At 49.3% G+C, this 7,765-nt stretch overlaps 1 non-coding gene across 1 annotated transcript; it reads left to right on the top strand.

The window, feature by feature from the left end:
* Positions 1-2,407: 2,407 nt before the first annotated feature.
* On the top strand, positions 2,408-2,601 carry LOC130359936 (U2 spliceosomal RNA). The gene has a single exon (XR_008890505.1). It is a non-coding gene; the product is annotated as a U2 spliceosomal RNA (small nuclear RNA).
* The last annotated feature ends 5,164 nt before the right edge of the window (positions 2,602-7,765 follow it).

Genomic DNA, 7,765 nt, shown 5'->3' with positions numbered 1-7,765 from the left:
TCCTGCTGTCTCAGCCTGACGTGATGCAGGTGACTTAAAAGCTGGCTGAAGACTTCTTAGGTGAGTATATGAAGATGGAGTCCGTGGGGGAATATGTTCCCCTCCTCCCTTCCTGCACAGGAATTATGGGGTTAATATGTTCCCTTGGTGTCTTTTAGGGCTGTCACTTATGGACTGGCTCTTGGGGGGGCAGTTTAAGGGGTCATTGCCACGATCTTTAATGGGGTCTGGTCTCTCACTGTCTCACCTGTCAGTTCTCTACTTATTGCGTCACAGTCAAGGCTCTCAGCTCCTAAGGCAACGTGCTGGCCGGCAGGAGCCATAATGGCAGCAGGTAGCTCCGCCTCCCTTCTTCCCGAGCGGGAACCTGGGGGTCAACTGTGGGGAGACTTTCTCCCTTCCTTGGCGGCACTGCCTTCAGAGCGCCCGCCAGGGAAGCCACTACCTCCCGCAGCGAGCTCTCCGGACTGGCACATTGCAGGGGTCTTAAGTGCTACCAGGGATGTCAAGCTGTATTCCTCCTCTGACTCCCTGGTTCAGGGCTGTAGTCTTCCAGCCAGCGGGACCCTTCCCAACCGGGCACCGCTGCTATCCTACTCGGATGGACGGGGACTCAGCTTTGCTCCGCCCCCATCCTCTTTCCTTCAGAGCAGGACCCGTTGCTCTTATATTGTCTCCTCACCTGCAGCCTTTCTGGTGGGGTAAGACATAGCTCCGCTTTCCTTCCCCTCACAGGTGCCGGCGGGCGTGTTGCAGGACGGGGACTCGGTACATATCTCCGTCCCCCATCTTATAGTAGTAAAGTGGGATTCTATTTCCCCCTCACCGGCTGATCACTCTTTTGGAGGTGGGGGAGTGGGCATAGCTCCACCATCCCTCTACTCTCCAACCCTCCAGGAGGTGGAAAGCACCTTGAAAAAAACACTCTTTGCAATTGCTTTCATTAGAAAAATTTTAGATTTTCATGTAGAAAAAGCCAGTCAAAAAAATTTGCCACTAGGGGGTTCCTCCTGCCTTCTGGGACACATACCAGTCTGCTACGTCCTGCTCATCGCCTACGTCAGGGACGATTTCCTTGATTGACAGCAGGTCCAGCGCTGCTGTGCTCGCTCCCAGCCCTCTCACTGCCTGTGTGAGCATGTGGCCGCCAGGAGCCGAGCGTGCGCACATACACACATCAGCAGCATCCTGAGCAGCGGGCATCGGAAACAAGGAGAGCAGGAAAGTTGGTATGTACATATTTTTTCATATATGCGTTTGTGCAAGAAGGGGGGAGTCCTCCACTAGGTGCCCACAGAGGGAGGGGGTGATGTGCGCGGCTTTTGTTGCGCAATCTGTTGCGGTCCCCCAGCGGTGTTGCGGCCCCCCAGTGTTTGGGGTTGCCTGGCGGTGTTGCTATAAAACAAAGAGTTATCAAAAAACACTGTTCCTCCAACTATTCTATACAAGTTCCACCATTACAGGACTGCTAATCGATGATATACAGCAATGAAATAAGACCATATATAACAGATGTATGCATCTACATATAAAACAGACATATGCACCTTTTTTTTCTATAAAACTTTGCACTATTTAAAAAAAATCGATTTATATTATTACATATTTTACTAAGTTATCCACTCACCATATTGAGGGAAATTTATCAAAACCTGTGCAAAGGAAAAGTTGCCCATAGCAACCAATCAGCTTCTTTCATTCTGCAGAGGCTTTGTTAAAAATGAAAGAAGCGATCTGATTGGTTGCTATGAGCAACTGGACAACTTTTCCTCTGGACAGGTTTTCATAAATCTCCCCCATTGTCCTTGGCTGAGTTCAGGGAATCTCCAATAATCCTCCTTCCTGGGTGTGTGTGTGTGTGTGGCATAAAACCAGAGAGGAAAGGGTTACAGATGAGACTTCTGTACTTGGCTGACTGCCAGGCTAGCTCCCAAGAACAGTGACTCAGAGAGAGGGAGGGGGAGTGGTTATCACATTGAGGAGAAGAGGGACACTCCCCCCTACTTTTTGTGGACAAGTTTTACAGTGAGCAGCATATAAAAAGGAATTCTAAATACCTATGTATGTTCTGTGTGTTAATCCTGATCTATGGATTACTGTTCTTTACACTTTGGAAGCTGTCATTTTGTCATGTTTGCTCACTTCTCTCAGTAAAAGCTTCATGGTTTGACTTTTAAAAGGGAATTCTAAGAGAAATAAAGGCCGTATACTGTATAAAAATTACATGTACATGATCAGGATGAGGTACTTAGCAACATAGGAACATTGGTGATCTGACAGGTACGCTTTAAGGCCATTTAGTGGTGGTTGGCGCCCTCTTGTGGCCTATAATTAAATAGAGACTCCTTTTCCATGCACCCTTGTGGCCTCTGGGGTCACAAAATTGCAGCCTTAGCCTGTGCTATCTATCGCTTTTCGGCCTATTGGCTAAGATCAAGTGCAGCATTTGTTCTTATCAGTTTAATATTTGATATGTCCCCTATCTGGGGACCATATAGGAAATGGATTTTTCAGTATATGGGCTGATTTGGAAGCTTGCTTCTGCTTGGCTCTTTTTTTTTTCTGGGTATTTGTCTCCATAACCCTGTATGGGTCCTGATATGACACACTGCATTGAGTCAGTGGAGGTATGCCTCTGGCATTCCTGTTTTCGCCAGGGTTCTCACTCTGTCGGAGACATATGTGACTCGCTGTGGCGGGTGGTGCCAGGGATTTTATGATGCCTTGGAAGATACCGGGGTTACAGTCAAGACTTTCTCCTCTACCACCGGTTGTCATGACATGTTTGCCATGTCCGGAGGTGTTCTTGACATGTACGTACATTATTCCCTCCTCCACAGGCTGCCACATCCGCGGCTGCTGTCCCAGATCCCCATGTCCAGTGTGAGGTCTCTGTGGAAGTCTCCCTGCGTGGCCATGGATTGCAACAGCCCTCATGGGGCCAGACCGTAGTCTCGCTTGTCTCTTCTCTCACAACTGCCACGTCCGCAGCTGGATTTCGGTACCGCACTGCTAGTGCGAGGTGACTGCTCTCCCATGGAGTGCACCGTTGTCTACATGGACCCATACCAGTAAGCCAGACAGTGGTCTGCATGGTTTTCTCTGCTGCCTGTCGCTTCTCCAAGGGCTGAAGTATCTGCGGCTGAAGTTCTGTTGCCTCACTGCTAGTGCGCGGTGTCCGATGGAGTGACCTGGCATGTCCTGTGGACCCTATGGTGGTCGAAGGGGATACAATCCACGGCTCCTAAGCCTCCCCTGATCTCCCAGGGTGACGGGGATTCTATTCATGGCTTTGCTGCCTTTCCACATGCGTCAAGGGGGCCCAGTTATTGTTATCTGACTGTGTCCCCTTATCACCAGTGCCGCGTGCATATAGGTGTGGCTTCTTGTACCTCACTGCTGGTGTGAGGACTTTGTCTAATGGTATGTTCACACTACGTAATTCCCGCGGAATTCCGTGAGCGGAATGCCGCTAACGGAATTACATGCTGTGAACATAACCATCAGTGTGAATGGGTCTTCCGCGAGACCCATTCACACTGCAGAATTTCAGCAGCGGACAATTCATGTTCATTCTTTACGCGGAAGTCTGCGAACACTGTATGTATAGCTGTCAATCGTGACTGCGCAGTGCCGCGCGGTCCTACCACCGAAGTATTGCGGCGGTGGCCGCAAGAATGGAATCTCCGCTCGCGGAATTCTGCGAGTGGAGATTCCGTTCATTATCCGTAGTGTGAACATACCCTTAGGGTTCCTGCAGGCACAAGAATCCCCTGACAGTAAGCCAGTCTTAGTCAGCATGGTCTCCTACACCACCGGGCTGCCCATAAGTTTGGCCGCACTCCTGTGCCCCACTGTCTGTGGGAGGTTTCAAAGAAATTTTCCTGTGTGCTCAGGAATCCTCCACCTGTCAGCCGGATGGCTGTCTCCATTGTTTACTGCTACGTGAGCCCTCTGCAATGTGCCACATGCTGATTCGTGGGGTTTCCTAATTCATCAGGTCCCTCTCCACATGCCTGCCGCTCTCATGGCTTAAGGCTGGTAGCCCACTTTTAGTGTGTGGTTCTGGATGCGGGACCCAGTGTGGCCATGGTCCCTATGCCAGGTAGCCAGACTGTGTCTGTGTGGCTTTCTAATCCACCAGGTCACCTCCCCCATTCCTGCCGCTTCCGTGGCCGCAGTCCGGTGATTCTTTCCATGTGAAGTTCCACAAAGTGTGCCTATGGGTTCATGGGACCTCTTCTGTGTCTGCATGTTTCCTGCCCCACATGCATCCCTCATCTCTTGCATCTGCGACAGCAGTCCTGAGGTGTAGCACCATTAGGAGCTGGGGTGTGAGTGTCTCCTGCAGGTTCCATGGCTTTTCATGGCTACAGCTGCACTCTCTGTTCCCCTTTTCTAAGAGTGCCACATTGGTCTGCTAGGGGCATGGTTGTGACACACCATTGGGTGCTAAGTGTCTTCCATTCTGCCAGACTTTGGGATGTCTGCGGTTTCCTTCGTGTCTGCAGTTTGGTTCCCCTCTACTATCGTAAGGTAACAATGTCTGTGTCCCTATTTATGCTAGGTCCTCTGCACATGTAGAGTCTGCCCTCTCTTCTGCTCGGTGTGGTGTGCCTCAGGCCTTCCTGTGGTCTTGTTCTGTAGTCCTGCGACGGTTGAGCACCTCTGTTCTGGAATGGGGCCTATTGGGGCAACGCAGTCAGTTCAGGCCCCCCTCTGCCTCCAGGTATTTTCCTGGTTTCCTGTACAGCGTGGTTCAGATGTCTTCTCTGTTGCCTGACAGGTCTAGGATGGCTCAGTTGGCACCCATCTAGTCCAGGGTTTCACCCCGTTGGGGTGTTCCTCTCAACACTGTTGGTTGCTGTGTGTGTGCTTCTTACTCGCATTTGTAGCCATGTCTCATATCTCTGAATATTGTCGTAGGGTTCCTGGGGGGCTACGTCCACCCAGTATTTTGTCCCATTGCCGTCGGGCAGCATTTCCTTGCTTCGACAGTGCTTGGCGCACTTGTCAATCCCCCTTCCACAGTGGTACGGGGATCAAGGAGCTGGCGTTGTTGGTGCCTGCGATTTTTCTCCCGACCAACCCTTCTTTTTCCTCTCTGCTAGGGGGACTATTTTGCTGAGTGCTATCTTCTGCTTAGATGGAGCCATCTCTCTCCTCCTGTTTTTTATTTTGGTTATCTACTGCTGCTCCTGCTGCCTTTGCATTCTCCTCTGTTGGAGGAGTTTACGCACTTATGTATGGCTCAGCGACTGCCATTCTAGCCACTATCTGTTGTTGGGTCCTGCCATTAATCTCCTCATCCCATGGCGTAATCTCCCTGGGATTTATCCTTCCCTTAACTGTGTTGGTTGTGCGACACTGACACCACAGTCTTCTAGAGTGACCTCCCTGTGCCCCGTACCTGGGAGTCTCTGCTGGGTTCCCTTTTGTTTTTCCCTCTGTTCCCGTCCTGACGGGATGCTGCTTCGGAGTGCTCTGGTCTTCTCGGACCGCTGGGGTCCAACTCAGTTTAGTCTCCTCGGCTTGTAAGCTATCCTAGACTGCTGCTGCGTTCCTTCTTTTTTTGGATTGGCCCTCCTGGTTCTTTGGGCCTTCGTGATGGTTGAGGTCTCGGGCAGGAGTGGCGATCCTGCCCGGACTTCACTGTGATTCCATTGTGGGCGGTCTTTCTGTACCGCACTTCTTCTTGTCTTCCTACGGAAGTTGGTCTCCCGGAGCGTGTCCCAGCCGTTGGGTTTCCTTTCCCCTTCAGGTGTAAGTCTTCCAGGAGACGCCGGAACCTCCAATTTCTCATGTTGGCTGCTCTGGTGTTCTGGGATGCTCCTTTTCAGGGTCTTCCGCTCCTTCTTGACCGTTTTATACTTCCGTGTACGTCTTCCTGGTGACTCTGAAACCTCCAGTTCCCATGTCTATCTCCTTCGGGGTCCTTGTACTCCCGGGATGGGGGGTGTTCGGGTCATCCGGATTGCACCAGTTGAGTTAATTTCGCCTTCTGTTTGCTCACGGCGGGCTCCTGGGACAGGGGTTTCGGGTCTCCTGATATTTGGGTCACTGCACCAGACCTCTCTAGAGCCAGTTTCCGTCTCTTTCTTTTTTTTTTCAGTGGTTTTCTGGCCTCCACCTTCGGGGCTCGCCTTCTGCTCAGGCATACGCTGCTCTTCCTGGTGTTTTTTCTGCCATGTTCTCTTAGTTCGGTCAACTCTGGACGGATTCTCTTGTTGTGCCCTATTCAATTTTTGTTTCCCAGCCGGGCTAGCCCTCTGTCTGTTTGTGTGTTCCTTGGGGTTAATTTTCTACCTCCTCTGGCCTGGCTGGCTTCCTTCCTAGTGGACCTCTTTCTTGTCTCTATGTGGACCGTAGGTTTAGTCTCTGCATAAGACAGTTCCTTTCCTTGGCGTCCTAATCCATCTCCATTGAAGTGGGATCTTCCGGGAGCTCAGTTTCTGGGCTTCTGTTATCTCTGGCCTAGGGTCTCGTCCACAGGCCTTACGGTTGAGTGGGTTCAGTCTTTGACTGTTTCCCTTTCACTAGTGGTTGTTATTCCCACCCTAGGGGACTGCTTTGGTACGTCCCATCAGTAAGGTGTCCCCCAATAAAGAGCGACAGAGAAAAGGAGATGTTTTTGTACTCACCGTAAAATCTCTTTCTCGTAGCCTTCATTGGGGGACACCCCACCCATCCATATCTTTCTTTTTTGTCCGGATTATAATTTCTGTCTTTGTTGGCTTCTCTTACTGATTGCTTCACTTCCAGTGGGCGGGTATATCCTGCCAGGGAGGAGACTACTTTTTTTTCCTACTGTCAGCGCCTCCTAGTGGCAAGAGCATATACCCATCAGTAAGGTGTCCCCCAATGAAAGCTATGAGAAAGAGATTTTACGGTGACGACAAAAAAAATCTCCTTTTTTGTTTTGCTTAACTACTTAAAGGACAAGTATTGTGTAAAAAAAGGATAAGTTTTAGATCGCGGGGGGTCTGAGCGCTGAAGCCCCTGTAATCTCCTGTTTAGAGCCCTGGCTCTCCTACACCCTGTTCCAAATTATTATGCAAATTCTATTTAAGTGTCACAAAGATTAAATATTTTGTTTTTCCGTTTAACTCATGGATGGCATTGTGTCTCAGGGCTCTTTTGATCATTGAAAACAATCTCGTACACCTGTGATAATTAGATTGCCAGGTGAGCCCAATTTAAGAAAAAAATACTAAAGGTAGGTGTTTCACATTATTAAAGGGGTACTCCGGTGGTGAACTGGTGCCAAAAAGTTACAGATTTGTAAATTACTTCTATTAAAAAATCTTAATCCTTCCAGTACTTTTTAGCTGCTGTTTCCTACAGAGGAAATTCTTTTCTTTTTTGGATTTCTTTTCTGTCTGTCTACAGTGCTCTCTGCTAAGACCTCTGTCCATTTTAGGAACTGTCCAGAGCAGCCCATGTTTGCTATGGGTATTTTCTCCTGCTCTGGACAGTTCCTGACATGGACAGAGGTGTCAGCAGAGAGCACTGTGGACAGACAGAAAAGAAATTCAAAAAGAAAAACATTTCCTCTGTAGTATACAGCCACTAATAAGTACTGTAAGGATTAATATTTTTTATATAAAAGTAATTTACAAATCTGTTTAACTTTCCGGCACCAGTTGATTTAAAAAAAAAGTTTTCCACTGGAGTACCGCTTTAAGCGGAGCATGATTTTCAAGCAATATGGAGAAGAAAAAGGATCTTTCTGCTGATGCAAAGACTAAAGTAGTTCAGTGCCTTG

The sequence above is a fragment of the Hyla sarda genome, chromosome 2, assembly GCF_029499605.1.
Source record: "Hyla sarda isolate aHylSar1 chromosome 2, aHylSar1.hap1, whole genome shotgun sequence".
In the NCBI taxonomy this organism is placed as follows: Eukaryota; Metazoa; Chordata; class Amphibia; order Anura; family Hylidae; genus Hyla; species Hyla sarda.
This window is presented reverse-complemented; position numbering and strand designations above follow the sequence as displayed.